Source organism: Oncorhynchus keta, chromosome 32 (genome assembly GCF_023373465.1).
Source record: "Oncorhynchus keta strain PuntledgeMale-10-30-2019 chromosome 32, Oket_V2, whole genome shotgun sequence".
In the NCBI taxonomy this organism is placed as follows: domain Eukaryota; kingdom Metazoa; phylum Chordata; class Actinopteri; order Salmoniformes; family Salmonidae; genus Oncorhynchus; species Oncorhynchus keta.
In genome coordinates, this window is record NC_068452.1 from 15,687,557 (window position 1) to 15,713,213 (window position 25,657).

The window sequence follows — 25,657 nt, forward strand, 5'->3', positions numbered from 1 at the left end:
CAGTATAACTTTGCTGTAAGACAAAAACACCACCTCATTCAAAATATGTGAAAGATATCTCTTCAAGTTTTGCCATTAAACATCCATGCAGAATCTGCAGAATCTGCATACCAATCATCATCTCTATCAGTTTCATGGGGATATGAACTTAGAACTTCTTGAGTTATACACTGTTGTTTCAAAGTAGCCTACAATGTTGTTTGGAATCATGTACTGTACAGTGGGTGAATTTTAGAGCCGGTGGTGTTAACAAACTGCAGTGGTGGAAAAATTACCCAATTGTCATACTTGAGTAAAAGTAAAGATACCTTTAACAGAAAATGACTCAAATAAAAGTGAAAGTCACCCAGTAAAATGCTACTTGAATATTTGATTTGAAATATACTTAGGTATAAAAAAATATATATTAGACAAACCAGATGCATTATTTTCTTGTTTTTTAAATTAATGGATAGTCAGAGGCACACTCCAACACTGACATAATTTACAAATTAAGCATTTGTGTTTAGTGAGTCCGCCAAATCAGAGGCAGTAGGGATGAGCAGGGATGTTCTCTTGATAAGTGCATGCATTTGACACTTTTCCTGTCCAGCTAAGCATTCAAAATGTAACGAGTACTTTTGGGTGTCAGGGAAAGTGTAAATAGTAAAAAGTACATTATTTTCTTTATGAATGTATTCAAGTAAAAATAATCTAAAATATAAATAGTAAAGTAAAGTACAGATACCCCCAAAAACTACTTAAGTAGTACTCTAAAGTATTTTTACTTAAGCACTTTACACCACTGACAAACTGTAGCATAGCCTACTTTTGGCAACATGAAAGAAAATTGCGGCGGTGTTTTTGTCTTACAGTAACGTTATACTATGCTATTATATTTCCTTATGTTATGTAGAATACTATCATTATGTGACCTTGCATACATTGATTCAACTTTGGTCTAACTTCATTAAATGAGCACCATTCATCTGAGTAGGCTGTTCTCTACGGGTAAAAGTTTTCCTCAAGGATTTTCATGTGCCTAACTCTTTTCCGTTCATTTTTATCCTAAAATCCTCCCTAGACCTTGTCGATGACAAGCATATCCATAACATGATGCAACATCCAATATGCTTGAAAATATGAAGAGTGGTACTCAGGGATGTGTTGCCTTTGGATTTTCCCCAAACATAACACTTTGTATTCAGGACATAAAGTTAAGTTCTTTGCCACATTTTTTTGCAGTTCCACTTTAGTGCTTTATTGCAACAGGATGCATGTTTTGGAATATTTGTATTCTGTACAGGATTCCTTCTTTTCAATCTGTCATTTCGGTTCATATTGTGGAGTAACTACAATGTTGTTGATACATCCTCAGTTTTATCCTGTCACAGAGTAGTAAAGTCACCATTGCCCTCATGATGAAATCCCTGAGCAGTGTCCTTCCTCTCAGGCAACTGAGTTAGGAAGGACGCCTGTATCTTTGTAGTGACTGCGTGTATTGATTCACAATCCAAAGTGTAATTAATAACTTTAATAAAATCATGTTAAACACTATTATGGCATACAGAGTGCGTCCATGCAACTTATTATGTGACTTGTTAAGTACATTTTTACTCCTGAACTTATTTAGGCTTGCTATAACAAAGGGGTTGAATACTTATTGACTCAAGACATTTCATCTTTTCAATTTTAAATAATTTGTAAAAAATGTCTAAAAACACAACTCCATTTTGATATTATGGGCTATATTATGGGGTGTCTCAGATATTATAACCTTTCCTACAGTATCTGCTCATGTTTATGGAACATTTCTGGGCAATACTGCCTGTGACTCAGCAAACGTAGACTCACTTAGACTTAAACCCCAAAATAGCGAGCCAACATTATGGACTGGATGCAATGCTTACAAGTTGATTCGATTTGTTGATACATCTCTATTATTGCAAATTAAAACATGTGTCACTTGTTTTATAGTTTTTGTTATACTGTAGAAAGGGAAAGCGGAAAAAAGAGGAGAGAAAAAGAAAAGGCAGAAAAGAGAGGAAGAAGTCACAGCCAAAAGAACTAGCTCACAGAGTGAGCTTCAGCAACGGGGTTGAGAAACACAACATCACTTGTTAGCAGATAAGTATGTCATTAATATAATGGGAAAATAATACAGTGCTTTGCTGTAAATTGCCAGGGACAAAACCACATTGCGGTCAGGGAGGAAATGTTCATTGCTCAAAGACAGAGATGTGACTGTGTTTGGCATTTTGCGCTGAGGCTCATAGAAGCTGTGTGGGTGTTAGAGGAATCGGTCCCGATTGAAAAACTGTTCAGTGAAACATTGTGGTTTTAAAGAGAGGGCCAGAGGTGAAGTTTGGATGAGCTCGTTTGGATGAGCTAAACTGTGTCAAGGCTGAACTCTATTCCCCGTCCAGCCTCTTTCAGGCTCTCTGCCTTTATGGACATTTGCTCTCGTATCACATTGTGGTCATTGTCCTTAAACATGAGCTCAGGACAAACTTATATGAGCTTTATAATTATGTTATATTTACATTCAGTTTCATACAGTATGTAGGGAGTCACCTTATACTTCCTCAGAAAGAAAGCATGCCAAACTCTAGACAGCACCACACTCCATAATTACAATGGAAACACACTCCATAATATGTGGTGCCTGCAGTTATGGCCAAGTTCTCCATTTCCTTCGGAGGTTGCGTTGAAAGAATATACACTAGTTCCATAGTCTCTGCTGACCACACATGACCACCAGTAGGGCTGCTGCCGGAAGGTGCCTAATTAAAGCCTGATGAATAATATGAAGCCATTGTTTCTGTTCTCCCTGCAATCGATGGAGGAAACTGAGCTGTTGAGCTATATATATTTATATATATATTTATATATATGTGTGTATGTAGTCCTATGTACATAACGTTCACATATTTATCCAAGGCCACGAGCTGTATGGCATATCCATTATGAGTCAAGTCACTGTATTAGTCATGATAATGACGGAACGAACGCAAGAGAGAGAAAGAGAGAGAGAAAGAGAGAGGACGAGTGAGTTAGAGAGAGCGAGCGAGGGAGAGAGAGAAAGAAGAGTGTAAAATAGAGAGAGAAATAAGAGAGATAAGATAACCACGATAGTCATTTAATTACTGAACCGTATCATACAGTAACAGCTGTAACATCTGTTAACATCTGTTTGTGTAGACCATCTCGTCTGAGAGGGAGGACATCATCCTTCGACCCTCAAAAGTCTCCGTCGGGGAAGAAGTAGTATTTGGGTTCTAGTGGGGGGTCAGAGTAGAGGTTTAAGAGGGGAATGGGGGGACTGAAGTGGAATACGAGTCGAGGCCTATGTTAGGGCTGGAGGTAAGAACAACACCAAAGGTTAATGGACCATAATTAGGCAGGAGGACTGACCTTAACTCAACTCTGAACTGGCCTGAGGATCCACTGCCAACAACAATCTACACCAACCTCCCCACTCTGACGGAAAGAAGTAAACAACATTGCAGATTTAATGTAGCTGAATGCTGTTCATTTATCTGCTGTGTATAAAACTATCCCTCTTATAAAACTATCCATCGTTGTTTCATGCACGCATACACACGTTTACCTTTCTGTTTTATGTTATGTATGTTACGTATCTGTATGTGGCAAGAGGTATAAGAATGTACTGTACGTGTATGTTGGTATGAACGTGTGTGTGTGTGTTTTGTAGGAATATGTGTGTCCATGCTCCATACAGTATGAATGTGATGTGGTTATTAAGTTGTCACTTCTGTAGAGAATGATTTATGCCTCTCTTCATGGTTTTGATGTGAGTTGTTATGGTCCCAGGTGTCTCTGTGACGTGGGTAGATGTAGGATCCTCTGTTTGATCTGAGTGCTGGTCTTGTCTGTGGGGAAATCCCTCTCTCATCAGATGCATACTATACTGTACCTGCTCCTCCATTTCCATGTATATCCCTCCCTGGAAACCAAATACAGGCACACACTCCACTCAAGCTGCAAGATGAGAGGCTATAGCTTAAGATTTGTCTCATCAGGATTGTACAGTGTGATTATTTTCTGTATAGCCAGCGTTGCAGCCATCTACTAAGTATTCTACTAAACCCTGGCCTACAGTTTATGTACTCCCCCTCATCTACAAATCAAATCAAATGTATTTGTCACATACACATGGTTAGCAGATGTTAATGTGAGTGTAGCGAAATGCTTGTGCTTCTAGTTCTGACAATGCAGTAATAACCAACAAGTAATCAAGCTAACAATTCCAAAACTACTATCTTATAGACACACGTGTAAAGGGGATAAAGAATATGTACATAAAGACATATGAATGAGTGATGGTACAAACTACAATGTTCCCCCCTTGAGAGATGAAAGATATACAGTGGGGCAAAAAAGTATTTAGTCAGCCACCAATTGTGCATGATCTCCCACTTAAAAAGATGAGAGAGGCCTGTAATTTTCATCATAGGTACACTTCAACTATGATAGACAAAATTAGAAAATAAATCCAGAAAATCATATTGTAGGATTTTTAATGAATTTATTTGCAAATTATGGCAGAAAATAAGTATTTGGTCACCTACAAACAAGCAAGATTTCTGGCTCTCACAGACCTGTAACTTCTTCTTTAAGAGGCTCCTCTGTCCTCCACTCGTTACCTGTATTAATGGCACCTGTTTGAACTTGTTATCAGTATAAAAGACACCTGTCCATAACCTCAAACAGTCACACTCCAAACTCCACTATGGCCAAGACTAAAGAGCTGTCAAAGGACACCAGAAACAAAATTGTAGACCTGCACCAGGCTGGGAAGACTGCATCTGCAATAGGTAAGCAGCTTGGTTTGAAGAAATCAACTGTGGGAGTAATTATTAGGAAATGGAAGACATACAAAGACCACGGATAATCTCCCTCGATCTGGGGCTCCATGCAAGATCTCACCCCGTGGGATCAAAATGATCACAAGAACGGTGAGCAAAAATCCCAGAACCACACGGAGGGAGTTGAAAGTCCGTGTTGCCCAGCAACAGCCCCAAAACATCACTGCTCTAGAGGAGATCTGCATGGAGGAATGGGCCAAAATACCAGCAACAGTGCGTGAAAACCTTCTGAAGACTTACAGAAAACATTTGACCTCGGTCATTGCCAACAAAGGGTATATAACAAAGTATTGAGATAAACTTTTTTTTTACAGGTCTGTGAGAGCCAGAAATCTTGCTTGTTTGTAGGTGACCAAATACTTAATTTCCACCATAATTTGCAAATAAATAAATAAAAAATCCTACAATGTAATTTTCTGGATTTTTTTCTCTCATTTTGTCTGTCATAGTTGAAGTGTACCTATGATGAAAATTACAGACCTCTCTCATCTTTTTAAGTGGGAGAACTTGCACAATTGGTGGCTGACTAAATACTTTTTTGCCCCACTGTACCTTTCCACATTGCGAATTATCCAGTGTTAAATCAAAACGGGGTGTTAAATTTAACACTGATCCAGTGTCTATACAGGTCCACACTTTTGATTGTTAAATTAACACACTGCTTAGTGTATAGCCTAATTTTCATATTTCCCAGAGTGCCTGGCCTTTCGAGTGAACTGTAGATTTAACACCATGACTGTATTTGTTAGTGAACAAAGACAATGTTTTAATTTGCAGGCTTGTGTCCACCAATTGAGATCCTAAGTGAATATGTTATCATTAAAAGTATATTATTTAGTACAATAAAACACATATTTAATTAGGCCTTATTTTGAGGGCCTAGTTTTACCCAAATAACAGTTGCCCGAAACTCATGGTTTATAGGCAATATCAGGCCTGCAAGTCACATTATGCTGGCTTGCAAAGTGATGTATAATTCCTATTGGATTCCAGAGTGGGGATATTCAACATTTGGAATTTGTATTCACCCACAACCTGCATTCAGAATGACTGAATATATGAGACTACCTAAAGCATTTAAAATAAGTCCAAGTAACAGATTGGATTAGTTTAGAAAAATGTATGTTATTTATATTTGAGTATGATTAAGTAATCAATCAATGTGCATGCAAAAACATAGATACGGAAACAAACAATTCTAAAAATCAAACTGCAATAGAGCATGCTGGGAAATAATAGCACTTGTTATTAACAGTTAAAAACAAAAAACAAATTAGTGTTAATTTAACACATTCAGAATTCATTTAACACCCGAATCAACACTAGAAATGCTGCACTGAGCTCAGATGAATATAAAGGACAGGGTGTGAAGGCTGTGGCACTGTTCACAAATTGGAGCCTATTTTCGATGTTGGTGTAAAAAATGAAGCAGTTCACTGACTGACACAAGTATCAGCAGCACCTGACCCCTTCAATATATTCAGATATGTGGACTACAATGTCACTTTGGGATATCGCCTTGTTCCATGTGTTATCTATATCCACATGGAAAACTTGTTCATATCCTGTTTATTCCATCCCTATTCCAGGCCATATCATTCATTTTGGGGCTCCCGAGTGGCGCAGCAGTCTCAGGCACTTCATCTCAGTGCTAGAGGTGTCACTACAGACCCTGGTTCGATTCCAGGCTATGACCACCGGCCTTGATTGGGAGTCCCATAGGGCAGCACACAATTGGTCCAGCATCGCCCGGGTTAGGGTTTGGCCGGGGTAAGCCGTCATTGTAAATAAGAATTTGTTCTTAACTGACTTGCCTAGTTAAATAAAGGTTAAATAAAGCATTTAAAAATCGATTCTAGGTGATATCTGGCCTATTCCATGCTTATGCTGTTCCATCTTGCCCTCTGCTCTCATCCTTCTAGACCTATCGGCTGCCTTCGATACTGTGAACCATCAGATCCTCCTCTCCACCCTCTCCGAGTTGGGCATCTCCGGCGCGGCCCACGCTTGGATTGCGTCCTACCTGACAGGTCGCTCCTACCAGGTGGCGTGGCGAGAATCTGTCTCCTCACCACGCGCTCTCACCACTGGTGTCCCCCAGGGCTCTGTTCTAGGCCCTCTCCTATTCTCGCTATACACCAAGTCACTTGGCTCTGTCATAACCTCACATGATCTCTCCTATCATTGCTATGCAGACGACACACAATTAATCTTCTCCTTTCCCCCTTCTGATGACCAGGTGGCGAATCGCATCTCTGCATGTCTGGCAGACATATCAGTGTGGATGACGGATCACCACCTCAAGCTGAACCTCGGCAAGACGGAGCTGCTCTTCCTCCCGGGGAAGGACTGCCCGTTCCATGATCTCGCCATCACGGTTGACAACTCCATTGTGTCCTCCTCCCAGAGCGCTAAGAACCTTGGCGTGATCCTGGACAACACCCTGTCGTTCTCAACTAACATCAAGGCGGTGGCCCGTTCCTGTAGGTTCATGCTCTACAACATCCGCAGAGTACGACCCTGCCTCACACAGGAAGCGGCGCAGGTCCTAATCCAGGCACTTGTCATCTCCCGTCTGGATTACTGCAACTCGCTGTTGGCTGGGCTCCCTGCCTGTGCCATTAAACCCCTATAGCTCATCCAGAACGCCGCAGCCCGTCTGGTGTTCAACCTTCCCAAGTTCTCTCATGTCACCCCGCTCCTCCGCTCTCTCCACTGGCTTCCAGTTGAAGCTCGCATCCGCTACAAGACCATGGTGCTTGCCTACGGAGCTCCGAGGGGAACGGCACCTCAGTACCTCCAGGCTCTGATCAGGCCCTACACCCAAACAAGGGCACTGCGTTCATCCACCTCTGGCCTGCTCGCCTCCCTACCACTGAGGAAGTACAGTTCCCGCTCAGTCCAGTCAAAACTGTTCGCTGCTCTGGCCCCCCAATGGTGGAACACACTCCCTCACGACGCCAGGACAGCGGAGTCAATCACCACCTTCCGGAGACACCTGAAACCCCACCTCTTTAAGGAATACCTAGGATAGGATAAGTAATCCTTCTCACCCCCCCTAAAAGATTTAGATGCACTATTGTAAAGTGGCTGTTCCACTGGATGTCATAAGGTGAATGCACCAATTTGTAAGTCGCTCTGGATAAGAGCGTCTGCTAAATGACTTAAATGTAAATGCTGATCCACGACCAGTCCAGCTCCAACTGACAGAATGTCTCAGTAGGGAGCCTTGTGGACCTCCACAGACGGATCCTCCATTAGTTTTGGGGCTAGGTTTACCACAGCACGTGCCTAGCCTGCTGATAACAGAGTATCAAATACATCAAATGGAAAGCGGGGATTCATTAGCTCAACCTTTTATGTTAGCACCACCATTACTGTTCACATGGCTCAGGTTCCCTCGCTGGATGGAGGAATGTGGCTATCTTGATAAAAACGAGAATAAAGAATTATTCGGCTAGAATTCCCTGCTGAGACAAAACCAATTCTTATGTGGATGTGTTTTCTGTATACGTTGAGAGAAGATTGGCAGGTTGTCAATTGAACCCAAGCCAAAGCCTTATTTGCATCCAAGTAGAAATATTCCAAGTCTAGAGCTCTTTTAGGATAGTGCACAGATTACTTTGGCAGGCAATAGTTTGCATCTCGCCCCAGGTGAGTTAACTACTGCTATAGACAAATGTGGTCTACATGCATGATTCTTATGAAACAGACAAAATGCTCATATGATCAAGTATTACTGCACAGCAGCAGTAGGCAGCCAACAGCAGAAATACAGTTCCTTCATAAAGTATTCATAGCCCTTGATTTACTCCTGTTACAGCCTAAATTCAAAATGGATGAACTGGATTTCTTTGTCTTACCCATCTACACACGATACCCCATAATGACAATGTGAAAACATGTTTTTAGACATTTTTTGCAAATGTAATGAAAATGAAATACAGAAATACAGTGCATCCGGAAAGTATCAGACCCCTGGACTTTTTCCACATTATTTAATCAATTGATTAAATAAAAATGTTTCCTCAGCAATCTACACACACTGACAAAGCTCTAGAGTTCCTCTGTGGAGATGGGAGATCCTTCCAGAAGGACAACCATCTCTGCAGCACTCCACCAATCAGGCCTTTATGGTAGAGTGGCCAGTCAGTAAAAGGCACAGCCTGCTTGGAGTTTGCCAAAAGGCACCTAAAGACTCTCAGAAACAAGATTCTCTGGTCTGATGAAATCAACTCTTTGGCCTGAATGCGAAGCGTCACGTCTGGAGGAAACCCTTCGGTGAAGCATGGTGCTGGCAGCATCATGCTGTGGGGATGTTTTTCAGCGGCAGGGACTGAAAGACTAGTCAGGATTGAGGCAAAGATGAACGGAGCAAAATACAAAGAGATCCTTAATGAAAACCTGCTCCAGAGCGCTCAGAACCTCAGACTGGGACAATTTTGTACTTCACCGTTATTTAACTAGGCAAGTCAGTTAAGAACAAAATCTTATTTTCAATGACAGCCTAGGAACAGTGTGTTAACTGCTTTGTTCAGGGGCAGAACGACAGATTTTTACCTTGTCAGCTCAGGGATTCGATCTTGCTACCTTCTGGTTACTAGTCCAACACTCTAACCACTAGGCTACCTGCTGCCCCTACAATGATCCTAAGCACACAGCCAAGACAACGCAGGAGAAACTCCCCAAATACAGGTGTGCCCACTTGTACCTTCATACCCAAGAAGACTCAAGGCTGTAATCGCTGTCAAAGGTGCTTCAACAAAGTACTGAGTAAAGGGTCTGAATACTTATGTACTAGTGATATTTCAGTTTTTATAAATTTGCAAAAAATTCTAAAAACCTGTTTTTGCTTTGTTATTATGGGGTAATGTGTAGATTGATGAGGGAAAAAAACTATTTAATCAATTTTAGAATAAGGCTGTAACGTAACAAAATGTGGAAACGTTAAAGGGGTCTGAATGCTTTCCGAATGCACTGTATCTAATTTACATAAGTATTCACACCACTGAGTCAATACATGTTAGCATCACTTTTGGCAGTGATTACTGCTGTGTGTCATTCTAGGTAAGTCTCTAAGAGCATTGCACACCTGGATTGTGCAATATTTGCACATTATTCTTTAAAAAAGTCTTCAAGCTCTGTCAAGTTGGTTGTTGATCATTGCTAGACAGCCATTTTCAGGTCTTGTATTTTAGGTTATTGTCCTGCTGAAAGGGGAATTTGTCTCCCAGTGTCTGTTGGAAAGCAGACTGAATCAGGTTTTCCTCTAGGATTTTGCCAATGCACTAGCTCTATTCCATTCCGTTTTATCTTAAACAACTCCCTAGTCCTTGCCGATGACAAGCATTCCCACAACATGATTTAGCCACCAATATGCTTGAATATCTGAAGAGTGGTACTCAGTGATGTGTTGCAATGGATTTGCCTCAAACATAACGCTTTGTATTCAGGACATAAAGGTAATTTGTTTCCAACATTTTTTGCAGCTTTACTTTAGTGCCTTATTGCAAACAGGATGCATGTTTTGGAATATTCCTCCTTTTCTTTCACTTTGTTTCCTTCCTTACCTGGCAACTGAGTAAGGAAGGATACCTGTATCTTTGTAGTGACTAGGTGCATTGATACACCATCTAAAGTCTAGTTAATTACTGCTCAAAGGGATGTTAAATGTCTGCTTTTTAAATGTTTACCCATTTACTTATAGGTGCCTTTCTTTGCGAGGCATTGGAAAATCTTTCTGGTCTTTGTGGGGGAATCTGTGTTTGAAATTCACTGCTCGAGTGAGGAACCTTACAGATAATTGAGGTACAGAGATGAGATAGTCACTCAAAAATCACGTTAAACACTCTTATTACACACAGAGTGAGTCCACGCAACTTATTATGTGACTTGTTAAGCACATTTTTTACTCCTGAACTTATTTAGGATTGCCATATTAAAGAGGTTGAATACATATGGACTCAAGACACTTCAGCTTTAACCGTTTGATTAATTTCAAAAACTTTTCTCAAAACATAATTCCACTTTGACATTGTGGGGCATTGCGTGTATTCCAGTGACACAACATCTACATGTGTAATCCATTTTAAATGAATGCTGTAATTCAACAACATGTGGAAAAGTCAAGGGGTGTGAATACTTTCTGAAGACACTGTATATGTATTCCATCACTCTTCAGAGGCCTTGGCAAACTGAACTTGGTAGAGCATGGCGCTTGTAACGCCAGGGTAGTGGGTTCGATTCCCGGGACCACCCATACGTAGAATGTATGCACACATGACTGTAAGTCGCTTTGGATAAAAGCGTCTGCTAAATGGCATATATATATTATGGTGAATTCACTTGTCCATGACTTGTCCATTTACGTTACACATGGATGCACCTACGTGTACTGTAGTTTACAGAAATGTTTAGCACTACTAAATAGCAAAACACTCAGATACTATTTTTTTCTTTAAAAAGCACCAGTAAAGGATTTCAGGGTGTCTACCAGTCATTCATTTGACTGAGTATGTTCTCCTGGTCAGCGATGGAGAGGTGAAGTTGCTGTGTGTGCTGATGTGAAGAGTGTGACGGAGCGGGTTAATGTGGCACACATGACATTTTTGACGGTCCAGGTAGTCATGTTTCTGACGAATACTGTAAAATAGAGCCAAGAGAACGACTGCGTCTAGGAGAGGGAGTGAGACAGGGAGAAAGAGAGTGAGAAAGAAAGAGCGCAAAAGAGGGGGGGAGTGAGAAATAGAGAGTGGTGGAGGGAGAGAGGGAGAGAAGAGAGGCAGGCATTACTGGAATGTACAGTGTCTGTAGTAATGCATAGAGGAGAAGGAGTGAAGGATTAGGCTACCCAGACAGGCAAATAGAGAGGGATAATAAGAACTAAAAAAGACAAAGAGAGAGAGACAGTAAAGGATATATTTGCAGAAATGAGACAGGAACTCAAACAGATGCTCGCAGACCGGAAGGTATGCATGTTATTTCGACACAAGTCTCCCCTTTCCAAATTCATTATTCTGGATATGAACCAAGAGTCAAGCTCCTCTAATATTTGCAGGCTTAATTGCCCAAAGTAATTTGCAACTTTTTAATCTCCTGAACGTTTTTCTATCTTCATGCCTCCCTGTATGCTGGCTAATGTACAGTGGGGCAAAAACGTATTTAGTCAGCCACCAATTGTGCAAGTTATGCCACTTAAAAAGATGAGAGAGGCCTGTAATTTTCATCATAGGTACACTTCAACTATGACAGAGAAAATGAAAAACAAACAAGCAAGATTTCTGGCTCTCACAGACCTGTAACTTCTTCTTTAAGAGGCTCTTCTGTCCTCCACTCCTCTGAGTGCTGGTCTTGTCTGTGGGGAAATCCCTCTCTCATCAGATGCATACTATACTGTACCTGCTCCTCCATTTCCATGTCTATCCCTCCCTGGAAACCAAATACAGGCACACACTCCACTCAAGCTGCAAGATGAGAGGCTATAGCTTAAGATTTGTCTCATCAGGATTGTACAGTGTGATTATTTTCTGTATTGCCAGCATTGCAGCCATCTACTAAGTATTCTACTAAACCCTGGCCTACAGTTTATGTACTCCCCCTCATCTACAAATCAAATCTAATCAAATCAAATGTATTTGTCACATACACATGGTTAGCAGATGTTAATGCGAGTGTAGCGAAATGCTTGTGCTTCTAGTTCTGACAATGCAGTAATAACCAACAAGTAATCTAGCTAACAATTCCAAAACTACTACCTTATAGACACAAGTGTAAGGGGATAAAGAATATGTACATAAAGATATATGAATGAGTGATGGTGCAAACTACAATGTTCCCCCCTTGAGAGATGAAAGATATACAGTGGGGCAAAAAAGTATTTAGTCAGCCACCAATTGTGCATGTTCTCCCACTTAAAAAGATGAGAGAGGCCTGTAATTTTCATCATAGGTACACATCAACTACGATAGACAAAATTAGAAATAAAATCCAGAAAATCATATTGTAGGATTTTTAATGAATTTATTTGCAAATTATGCAGAAAATAAGTATTTGGTCACCTACAAACAAGCAAGATTTCTGGCTCTCACAGGCCTGTAACTTCTTCTTTAAGAGGCTCCTCTGTCCTCCACTCGTTACCTGTATTAATGGTACCTGTTTGAACTTGTTATCAGTATAAAATACACCTGTCCACAACCTCAAACAGTCACACTCCAAACTCCACTATGGCCAAGACCAAAGAACTGTCAAAGGACACCAGAAACAAAATTGTAGACCTGCACCAGGCTGGGAAGACTGAATCTGCAATAGGTAAGCAGCTTGGTTTGAAGAAATCAACTGTGGGAGCAATTATTAGGAAATGGAAGACATACAAGACCACTGATAATCTCCCTCGATCTGGGGCTCCATGCAAGATCTCACCCCGTGGGGTCAAAATGATCACAAGAACGGTGAGCAAAAATCCCAGAACAACACAGGGGGACCTAGTGAATGACCTGCAGAGAGCTGGGACCAAAGTAACAAAGCCTACCATCAGTAACATGCCGCCAGGGATTCAAATCCTGCAGTGCCAGACGTGTCCCCCTGCTTAAGCCAGTACATGTCCAGGCCCGTCTGAAGTTTGCTAGAGAGCATTTGGATGATCCAGAAGAAGATTGGGAGAATGTCATATGGTCAGATGAAACCAAAATATAACTTTTTGGTGAAAACTCAACTCGTTGTGTTTGGAGGACACAGAATGCTGAGTTGCATCCAAAGAACGCCATACCTACTGTGAAGCATGGGGGTGGAAACATCATGCTTCGGGGCTGTTTTTCTGCAAAGGGACCAGGACGACTGATCCGTGTAAAGGAAAGAATGAATGGGGCCATGTATCGTGAGATTTTGAGTGAAAACCTCCTTCCATCAGCAAGGGCATTGAAGATGAAACGTGGCTGGGTCTTTCAGCATGACAATGATCCCAAACACACCGCCCGGGCAACGAAGGAGTGGCTTCGTAAGACGCATTTCAAGGTCCTGGAGTGGCCTAGCCAGTCTCCAGATCTCAACCCCATAGAAAATCTTTGGAGGGAGTTGAAAGTCCGTGTTGCCCAGCAACAGCCCCAAAACATCACTGCTCTAGAGGAGATCTGCATGGAGGAATGGGACAAAATACGTGTGTGTGAAAACCTGGTGAAGACTTACAGAAAACGTTTCACCTCTGTCATTGCCAACAAAGGGTATATAACAAAGTATTGAGATAAACTTTTGTTATTGACCAAATACTTATTTTCCACCATAAATTGCAAATAAATGCATTAAAAATCCTACAATGTGATTTTCTGGATTTTTCCCCTCATTTTGTCTGTCATAGTTGAAGTGTACATATGATGAAAATGACAGGCCTCTCTCATCTTTTTAAGTGGGAGAACTTGCACAGTTGGTGGCTGACTAAATAATTTTTTGCCCCACTGTAAATGGCATTTTCCCAAGCTACACGTATGCCTGCACTATGGTCCTGTGGTCTTGCACATGCCCGCACTCCACCCACCATCCATTGAACTGATCATTGGGTCCTTAGGAAAGGAAGGAAATGACGAGGAAATGATGCCAATACTTGTTATCCCCATTTTCCTGCTCAACATATTACGCCTCAATGATCTGCAGGGTAAATGACAGTCATGGCTGTCTCAGGATGTCAACGTGTTCTGTTTGCTGATGGTGTCCACTTTCCTCCCTATACTGATGTCAACACTGGTTTTGGATTAGATCATGCCTTACTAAGGACTGACATTTAATCTGTGCAATAGGGACTGTTACTGTATTGGGTTTCTAAACACAGAATTATACAGAAATACAGAATGGACCACAACAATGTAATAATTTTATATTGTACATATATCAGCCCTCCTTTGACTACCTGTCCTCAGTACTTGTACAGTATACAGTCATGGCCAAAAGTTTTGAGAATGACACAAATATGAATTTCCACAAAATTTGCTGCTTCAGTGTCTTTAGATATTTTTGTCAGATGCTACTACTGAAGTATAATTACAAGCATTTCATAAGTGTCAAGGCTTTTATTGACAATTTACTTGAAGTTGAAGTAAAGAGTCAATATTTTGTAGTGACCCTTCTTTTTCAAGACCTCTGCAATCCGCCCTGGCATTCTTGCATAATCAACGCTTGGAGTTTGTCAGAATTTGTGGGAATTTGTTTGTCCATCCGCCTCTTGAGGATTGATCACAAGTTCTCAACGGTATTAAGGTCTGGGGAATTTCCTGGCCATGGAACCAAAATATTGATGTTTTGTTCCCCGAGCCACTTAGTTATCACTTTTGCCTTATGGCAAGGTGCTCCATCAAGCTGGAAAAGGCATGTTCGTCACCAAACTGTTCTTGGATGGTTGGGAGAAGTTGCTCTCGGAGGATGTGTTGGTACCATTCTTTATTTCTTTGCTGTGTACTTAGGTAAAATTGTGAGTGAGCCCACTCCCTTGGCTGAGAAGCAACCCCACACATGAATGGTCTCAGGATGCTTTACTATTGGCATGACACAGGACTGATGGTAGCGCTCACCTTGTCTTCTCCGGACAAGCTTTTTTCCGGATGCCCCAAACAATCGGAAAGGGGATTCATCAGAGAAAATGACTTTACCCCAGTCTTTAGCAGTCCAATCCCTGTACTTTTTTTGCAGAATATCAGTCGGTCCCTGATGTTTTTCCTGGAGAGGTGGCTTCTTTGCTGCCCTTCTTGACACCAGGCCATCCTCCAAAAGTCTTTGCCTCACTGTGCGTGCAGATGCACTCACACCTGCCTGCTGCCATTCCTGAGCAAGCTCTGTACTGGTGGTGCCCCGATCCCGCAGCTGAATCGACTTTCTTGGGCACCCTGAAGCCTTCTTCACAACAATTGAACCGCTCTCCTTGAAGTTCTTGATGATCCGATAAATGGGTGATTTAGGTGCAACCTTACTGGCAGCAATATCCTTGCCTATGAAGCCCTTTTGTGCAAAGCAATGATGACTGCACTTATTTCCTTGTCGGTAACCATGATTGACAGAGGAAGAACAATGATTCCAAGCACCACCCTCCTTCTGAAGCTTCCAGTCTGTTATTCGAACTCAATCAGTATGACAGAGTGATCTCCAGCCTTGTCCTCATCAACACTCACACCTGTGTTAACGAGAGAATCACTGACATGATGTCAGCTGGTCCTTTTGTGGCAGGGCTGTAATGCAGTGGAAATGTTTTTGGGGGATTCAGTTCATTTGCATGGCAAAGAGGGACTTTACAATTAATTTCAATTCATCTGATCACTCTTCATAACATTCGGGAGTATATGCAAATTGCCATCATACAAACTGAGGCAGCAGACTTTGTGAAAATTAATATTTGTGTCATTCTCAAAACTTTTGGACACGACTGTACAGTATATCCTCTGACTGCCTTTCCTCCCTATCCTGGTTGAGGGGGGGAGGGGGGGGGGGCTTCCACAATGTACCACAGTATATTAATATCCTATACAGACTTTTCCTTTGACAGGAAATACATTACCTCACTGCACCACCCCCATCTCCCAAACAAAATCGCTCCAACATTATTTCAACCTATCATCAACCTCCTTTTCAACATTCCCTAAAACTCCACTCAACCTCCCATTGACCTCCTCCCAACCTTCCCCCTACTTACGATCAACCTTCACCCAACCTCCCAGGTCTGAGCAACATACAGGCATTGTCGGAGATAAACACAAACCTCAATAAATGTAAATGTACATCAAAACTACCCAAACAGTTAAAGAGAGAGAGTGTGGAGAGGAGACCAGGAGACAGCCTGACTGGGAGGGACCGCCACATCCACCACAGAAATAGAAACAGGGACGGTCACAGGTGTGTATTCTACTGGTCAGTCTGAAGGCTCTTCCCTTACACCCCCCTCCACCTCCACTCTCCCCACCGCTGTCCTTCCTGTTTAGAGTGCAGCTTCCTGATGACACTGTCAGTGTCATAGTCCCTCATCTGGTATTCCTTTCAGATGAGAGATCACTCTAAGGCCGGACGTCTAGGCATAGAAATATCATTATTAGAACGGACATTCTCACTTAAGTCAATGTTCTGTGGAGTACCGGTAATACTATTTCTATTGGTCTAGATTCCTGGAGGCTGGGTCTGTGATTACGTTGAAACCAATTTCAAACTGAAAGCCTACCAAGTTTCAATATATTGTTCATTTTTATTTAGCATTATAATCATATGCATTCTCACAGCCCAAGATGAATGTTGTGTTTTTTATTTTTCGCTGAAAAGTGGGTTTAAAAAAATATGTTGTATTTTTTTTGTATTTTATTTCACCTTTATTTAACCAGGTAGGCAAGTTGAGAACAAGTTCTCATTTACAATTGTGACTTGGCCAAGATAAAGCAAAGCAGTTCGACACATACAACAACACAGAGTTACAAATGGAGTAAAACAAACATACAGTCAATAATACAGTAGAATTACCAATTTGTAAGTCGCTCTGGATAAGAGCGTCTGCTAAATGACTTAAATGTAAATGTATGTAAATGTAGAAAAATACGTCTATATATGATGTGAGCAAATGAGGTGAGATAAGGGAGGTAAAGGCAAAAAAAGGCCATGGTGGCGAAGTAAATACAATATGGCAAGTAAAACACTGGAATGGTAGATTTGCAGTGGAAAAATGCGCAGTATAGAAATAAAAATAATGGGGTGCAAAGGAGCAAAATAAATAAATACAGTAGGGGAAGAGGTAGATGGTTGGGCTAAATTATAGATGGGCTATGTACAGGTGCAGTAATCTGTGAGCTGCTCTGACAGCTGGTGCTTAAAGCTAGTGAGGGAGATAAGTGTTTCCAGTTTAAGATATTTTTGTAGTTCGTTCCAGTCATTGGCAGCAGAGAACTGGAAGGAGAGGCGGCCAAAGGAAGAATTGGTTTGGGGGGTGACCAGAGAGATATACCTGCTGGAGCGCGTGCTACAGGTGGGTGCTACTATCGTGACCAGCGATCTGAGATAAGGGGGGACTTTACCTAGCAGGGTCTTGTAGATGACCTGGAGCCAGTGGGTTTGGCGACAAGTATAAAGCGAGGGCCAGCCAACGAGAGCATACAGGTCGCAGTGGTGGGTAGTATATGGGGCTTTGGTGACAAAACGGATGGCACTGTGATAGACTGCATCCAATTTATTGAGTAGGGTATTGGAGGCTATTTTGTAAATGACATCGCCAAAGTCGAGGATCGGTAGGATGGTCAGTTTTACGAGGGTATGTTTGGCAACATGAGTGAAGGATGCTTTGTTGCGAAGTAGGAAGCCAATTCTAGATTTAACTTTGGATTGGAGATGTTTGATGTGAGTCTGGAAGGAGAGTTTACAGCCTAACCAGACACCTAGGTATTTGTAGTTGTCCACATATTCTAAGTCAGAACCGTCCAGAGTAGTAATGCTGGACGGGCGGGCAGGTGCAGGCAGCGATCGGTTGAAGAGCATGCATTTAGTTTTACTTGTATTTAAGAGCAGTTGGAGGCCATGGAAGGAGAGTTGTATGGCATTGAAGTTCGTCTGGAGGGTTGTTAACACAGTATCCAAAGAAGGGCCAGAAGTATACAGAATGGTGTCGTCTGCGTAGAAGTGGATCAGAGACTCACCAGAGAGACTTGTTTTTAGAGAGTTGGATTTTAAAAGTAGAAGTTCAAATTGTTTGGGTACAGACCTGGATAGTAGGACAGAACTCTGCAGTAGATTGCAACACCGCCCCCTTTGGCCATTCTATCTTGTCTGAACATTTTGTAGTTAGGGATGGAGATTTCAGAGTTTTTGGTGGTCTTCATAAGCCAGGATTCAGACATGGCTAGAACATCCGGGTTGGCAGAGTGTGCTAAAGCAGTGAATAAAAAAAACTTAGGGAGGAGGCTTCTAATGTTAACATGCATGAAACCAAGGCTATTACGGTTACAGAAGTCATCAAAAGAGAGCTCCTGGGGAATAGGAGTGGAGCTAGGCACTGCAGGGCCTGGGTTCACCTCTACATCACCAGAGGAACAGAGGAGGAGTAGGATAAGGGTACGACTAAAAGCCTTGAGAATTGGTCGTCTAGGACGTCCGGAACAGAGAGTAAAAGGAGGTTTCTGGGGGCGATATAAATAGCTTCAAGGTATAATGTACAGACAAAGGTATGGTAGGATGTGAATACAGTGGAGGTAAACCTAGGCATTGAGTGATGATGAGAGAGATATTGTCTCTAGAAACATCATTGAAACCAGGTGATGTGGATCCAAGATGGCGTAGCAGTCAGACGTCTTGTCGTGTCGGGTCGTGTCCCTTGTATATATCGTTTTTTAAACATATTTTTCTTCGCATATCTTTTAAAACATTTAGCTAAACCTCAACTTCTAAATACTCTCCTGCAACCCGTCTCACCCAATGTAGCGCGGATCTGCTTTTTTTCCCTAAAGTATTTATATTTACTTCGGATCCGGAACGCCTCAACTGAAGCTAGCCAGCTAACTACCAGCTATCAGTCAGCAAACCATTGCTAGCGGTCTTCAGCTAACCGGTCATCAGCTAACCTTTAGCTCGGAAAGCCTTCGCCAGTTCGAACAACGCGACTCTAACCAGAGCATAACGGACCTATTTTTTTTTTTATCCACCGCAAACGGAACATTTTCAGCTGGATCTTCACAACTAGCTAACTAACTAACCGCAACCCCGGATGATTACTCCTGGCTAGCGTTTCCACCCACTTAGCTTGAAGCTAGCCCGGCCAGAGCTCCTGTGCTACCACCGAAGCATTCTCCTGGGCTACAATATCCGGACCCACGACCGGTCTATCGATGTCACCGCATGAAGAGGCATAAACGTCCCCCAAAGGCTAACTTTCTAGCCCTTGCTATCTCTTTGCTTGCTAATTCGGCCTGCTAACTGCTAGCTTGTTTACCCCCGGTCCGCTAACTGCTACCTTGTTTAGCCCCGGCCTACTAACTGTTAGCTTGTTAGCACAGGCCTGCTAACCGTCTGAATCGCCGCGTCCCAACCAATCACTGGACCCATATTTACTTTCAATCTCTTTTCAATTTTTAATTCGTTTATACCTTCCGGTAACCTGCCTCACCCAATGTGATACGGAATCGCTATTATTTTTAATTTTTAGAACACACTCAAGAACCTCCAGAAGCTAACCAGCTAACTAGCTACAAGCTATTTAGTCATTGTTAGCCACTGCTAGCGGCTTTTACCTTTTACCTTCTGCACAGCCAGCCAGTTTTTTAAACCTGAATAATACTCGCCAGTCTAGCTTCTGTCATGTTTTGTCTTATATTGTCTTGTCATTATGCTTTTCCTTCTGTTCGTTTCCCCCTGCTGGTCTTATTAGGTTCGTTCCCTTTTTCTCTCTCCTTTCCTCTCTCTCCTCTCTCTATCGTTCCGTTCCTGCTCCCAGCTGTTCCCCATTCTCCTACTCACTCATTTAGTCTTTTCACACCTGTTCCCTATCTTGTCCTCTGATTAGAGTCCCTATTTCTCCCCTTGTTTTCCGTTTCTGTCCTGTCGGATCCTTGTATGATGTTCGCTGTGCTGTGTCTTTGTCTCGCCCTGTCGTGTCTTGTCTCCTTCAGATGCTGCGTGTGAGCAGGTGTCTGAGTCCGCTACGGTCGGTGCCTTCCCGAGGCAACCTACAGTTAATGGTCGAGTCTCCAGTCTGTCCTCGTCACTACGAGTGGATTTAAGTTTTTTATGTTTTGTTTTCTGCTCTGATTGTCCAGGAGTATTGCTTTTATCCTTTACTGGAATAAAGACTCTGTTTTCGCCAAGTCGCTTTTGGGTCCTCATTCACCTGCATAACAGCTTCCCTGCCCCATCCACCGCTGCCTCCTGGACACTGATCACTTGGCTACATAGCTGATGCATGCTGGACTGTCCATTAATCACGGTACTCCATTCTGCTTGTTTATGTTTTATCTGTCGGCCCCAGCCGCACTCAGGCTCTGTGTGTAGTTAATCCGACCCTCCCTGCCTAGTCAACGCCATTTTACCTGCTGTTGTTGTGCTAGCTGATTAGCTGTTGTTGTCTCACCTACTGTTTTAGCTACTGTTTTAGCTAGCTCTCCCAATTCAACACCTGTGATTACTGTATGCCTCGCTGCATGTCTCTCTCAAATGTCAATATGCCTTGTATACTGTTGTTCAGGTTAGTTATCATTGTTTTAGTTTACAATGGAGCCCCTAGTTCCACTCTTCATACCCCTGATACCTCCTTTGTCCCACCTCCCACAGATGCAGTGACCTCACCCATTACAACCAGCATGTCCAGTGATGCAACCTCTCTCATCATCACCCAGTGCCTGGGCTTACCTCCGCTGTACCCGCACCCCACCATACCCCTGTCTGCGCATTATGCCCTGAATATATTCTACCATGCCCAGAAATCTGCTCCTTTTATTCTCTGTCCCCAACGCTCTAGGCGACCAGTTTTGATAGCCTTTAGCCGCACCCTCATTCTACTCCTCCTCTGTTCCGCAGGTGATTTGGAGGTAAACCCAGGCCCTGCATGTCCCCAGGCACCCTCATTTGTTGACTTCTGTGATCGAAAAAGCCTTGGTTTCATGCATGTCAACATCAGAAGCCTCCTCCCTAAGTTTGTTTTACTCACTGCTTTAGCACATTCTGCTAACCCTGATGTCCTTGCCGTGTCTGAATCCTGGCTCAGGAAGGCCACCAAAAATTCTGAGATTTCCATACCCAACTATAACATTTTCCGTCAAGATAGAACTGCCAAAGGGGAGGAGTTGCAGTCTACTGCAGAGATAGCCTGCAAAGTAATGTCATACTTTCCAGGTCCATACCCAAACAGTTCGAACTACTAATTTTGAAAATTACTCTCTCCAGAAATAAGTCTCTCACTGTTGCCGCCTGCTACCGACCCCCCTCAGCTCCCAGCTGTGCCCTGGACACCATTTGTGAATTGATCGCCCCCCATCTAGCTTCAGAGTTTGTTAGGTTAGGTGACCTAAACTGGGATATGCTTAACACCCCGGCAGTCTTACAATCTAAGCTAGATGCCCTCAATCTCACACAAATCATCAAGGAACCCACCAGGTACAACCCTAAATCTGTAAACAAGGACACCCTAATAGACGTCATCCTGACCAACTGGCCCTCTAAATACACCTCCGCTGTCTTCAACCAGGATCTCAGTGATCACTGCCTCATTGCCTGTATCCGCTACGGAGCCGCAGTCAAATGACCACCCCTCATCACTGTCAAACGCTCCCTAAAACACTTCTGTGAGCAGGCCTTTAGCAGACGCTCTTATCCAGAGCGACTTACAAATTGGTGCATTCACCTTATGACATCCTGTAGAATAGTCACTTTACAATAGTGCATCTAAATCTTAAAGGGGGGTGAGAAGAAATACTTATCCTATCCTAGGTATTCCTTAAAGAGGTGGGGTTTCAGGTGTCTCCGGAAGGTGGTGATTGACTCCGCTGTCCTGGCGTCGTGAGGGAGTTTGTTCCACCATTGGGGGGCCAGAGCAGCGAACAGTTTTGACTGGGCTGAGCGGGAACTGTACTTCCTCAGTGGTAGGGAGGCGAGCAGGCCAGAGGTGGATGAACGCAGTCCCCTTGTTTGGGTGTAGGGCCTGATCAGAGCCTGGAGGTACTGAGGTGCTGTTCCCCTCACAGCTCCGTAGGCAAGCACCATGGTCTTGTAGCAGATGCGAGCTTCAACTGGAAGCCAGTGGAGAGAGCGGAGGAGCAGGGTGACGTGAGAGAACTTGGGAAGGTTGAACACCAGACGGGCTGCGGCGTTCTGGATGAGTTGTAGGGGTTTAATGGCACAGGCAGGGAGCCCAGCCAACAGCGAGTTGCAGTAGTCCAGACGGGAGATGACAAGTGCCTGGATTAGGACCTGCGCCGCTTCCTGTGTGAGGCAGGGTCGTACTCTGCGGATGTTGTAGAGCATGAACCTACAGGAACGGGCCACCGCCTTGATGTTAGTTGAGAACGACAGGGTGTTGTCCAGGATCACGCCAAGGTTCTTAGCGCTCTGGGAGGAGGACACAATGGAGTTGTCAACCGTGATGGCGAGATCATGGAACGGGCAGTCCTTCCCGGGAGGAAGAGCAGCTCCGTCTTGCCGAGGTTCAGCTTGAGGTGGTGATCCGTCATCCACACTGATATGTCTGCCAGACATGCAGAGATGCGATTCGCCACCTGGTCATCAGAAGGGGGAAAGGAGAAGATTAATTGTGTGTCGTCTGCATAGCAATGATAGGAGAGACCATGTGAGGTTATGACAGAGCCAAGTGACTTGGTGTATAGCGAGAATAAGAGAGGGCCTAGAACAGAGCCCTGGGGGACACCAGTGGTGAGAGCGCGTGGTGAGGAGACAGATTCTCGCCACGCCACCTGGTAGGAGCGACCTGTCAGGTAGGACGCAATCTAAGCGTGGGCCGCGCCGGAGATGCCCAACTCGGAGAGGGTGGAGAGGAGGATCTGATGGTTCACAGTATCGAAGGCAGCCGATAGGTCTAGAAGGATGAGAGCAGAGGAGAGAGAGTTAGCTTTAGCAGTGCGGAGCGCCTCCGTGATACAGAGAAGAGCAGTCTCAGTTGAATGACTAGTCTTGAAACCTGACTGATTTGGATCAAGAAGGTCATTCAGAGAGAGATAGCGGGAGAGCTGGCCAAGGACGGCACGTTCAAGAGTTTTGGAGAGAAAAGAAAGAAGGGATACTGGTCTGTAGTTGTTGACATCGGAGGGATTGAGTGTAGGTTTTTTCAGAAGGGGTGCAACTCTCGCTCTCTTGAGGACGGAAGGGACGTAGCCAGCGGTCAGGGATGAGTTGATGAGCGAGGTGAGGTAGGGGAGAAGGTCTCCGGAAATGGTCTGGAGAAGAGAGGAGGGGATAGGGTCAAGCGGGCAGGTTGTTGGGCGGCCGGCCGTCACAAGACGCGAGATTTCATCTGGAGAGAGAGGGGAGAAAGAGGTCAGAGCACAGGGTAGGGCAGTGTGAGCAGAACCAGCGGTGCCGTTTGACTTAGCAAACGAGGATCGGTTGTCGTCAACCTTCTTTTCAAAATGGTTGACGAAGTCATCTGCAGAGAGGGAGGAGGAGGGGGAGGGGGAGGAGGATTCAGGAGTGAGGAGAAGGTGGCAAAGAGCTTCCTAGGGTTAGAGGCAGATGCTTGGAATTTAGAGTGGTAGAAAATGGCTTTAGCAGCAGAGACAGAGGAGGAAAATGTAGAGAGGAGGGAGTGAAAGGATGCCAGGTCCGCAGGGAGGCGAGTTTTCCTCCATTTCCGCTCAGCTGCCCGGAGCCCTGTTCTGTGAGCTCGCAATGAGTCGTCGAGCCACGGGGCGGGAGGGGAGGACCGCGCCGGCCTGGAGGATAGGGGACATAGAGAGTCAAAGGATGCAGAAAGGGAGGAGAGGAGGGTTGAGGAGGCAGAATCAGGAGATAGGTTGGAGAAGGTATGAGCAGAGGGAAGAGATGATAGGATGGAAGAGGAGAGAGTAGCGGGGGAGAGAGAGCGAAGGTTGGAACGGCGCGATACCATCCGAGTAGGGGCCGTGTGGGAGGTGTTAGATGAGAGCGAGAGGGAAAAGGATACAAGGTAGTGGTCGGAGACTTGGAGGGGAGTTGCAATGAGGTTAGTGGAAGAACAGCATCTAGTAAAGATGAGGTCGAGCGTATTGCCTGCCTTGTGAGTAGGGGGGGAAGGTGAGAGGGTGAGGTCAAAAGAGGAGAGGAGTGGAAAGAAGGAGGCAGAGAGGAATGAGTCAAAGGTAGACGTGGGGAGGTTAAAGTCGCCCAGCACTGTGAGAGGTGAGCTGTCCTCAGGAAAGGAGCTTATCAAGGTATCAAGCTCATTGATGAACTCTCCGAGGGAACCTGGAGGGCGATAAATGATAAGGATGTTAAGCTTGAAAGGGCTGGTAACTGTGACAGCATGGAATTCAAAGGAGGCGATAGACAGATGGGTGAGGGGAGAAAGAGAGAATGACCACTTGGGAGAGATGAGGATCCCGGTGCCACCACCCCGCTGACCAGAAGCTCTCGGGGTGTGCGAGAGCACGTGGGCGGACGAAGAGAGAGCAGTAGGAGTAGCAGTGTTGTCTGTGGTGATCCATGTTTCCGTCAGTGCCAAGAAGTCGAGGGACTGGAGGGAGGCATAGGCTGAGATGAACTCTGCCTTGTTGGCCGCAGATCGGCAGTTCCAGAGGCTACCGGAGACCTGGAACTCCACGTGGGTCGTGCGCGCTGGGACCACCAGATTAGGGTGGCCGCGGCCACGCGGTGTGGAGCGTTTGTATGGTCTGTGCAGAGAGGAGAGAACAGGGATAGACAGACACATAGTTGACAGGCTACAGAAGAGGCTACGCTGATGCAAAGGAGATTGAATGACAAGTGGACTACACGTCTCGAATGTTCAGAAAGTTAAGCTTACGTAGCAAGAATCTTATTGACTAAAATGATTAAAATGATACAGTACTGCTGAAGTAGGCTAGCTGGCAGTAGCTGCGTTGTTGACACTACACTAATCAAGTCGTTCCGTTGAGTGTAATAGTTTCTGCAGTGCTGCTATTCGGGGCTAGCTGGCTAGCTAGCAGTGTTGTTTACGTTACGTTGCGTTAAAAGAACGACAATAGCTGGCTAGCTAACCTAGAAAATCGCTCTAGACTACACAATTATCTTTGATACAAAGACGGCTATGTAGCTAGCTATGTAGCTAGCTACGATCAAACAAATCAAACCGTTGTACTGTAATGAAATGAAATGAAAATGTGATACTACCT

At 43.9% G+C, this 25,657-nt stretch overlaps 1 protein-coding gene across 1 annotated transcript in view; it reads right to left on the reverse strand.

The window, feature by feature from the left end:
- LOC118365152 (protein sprouty-like) overlaps window positions 1-25,657 on the reverse strand; it is a 50,001-nt gene that overhangs the window by 18,024 nt on the left and 6,320 nt on the right. The gene's annotated exons all lie outside the window — the stretch shown is intronic.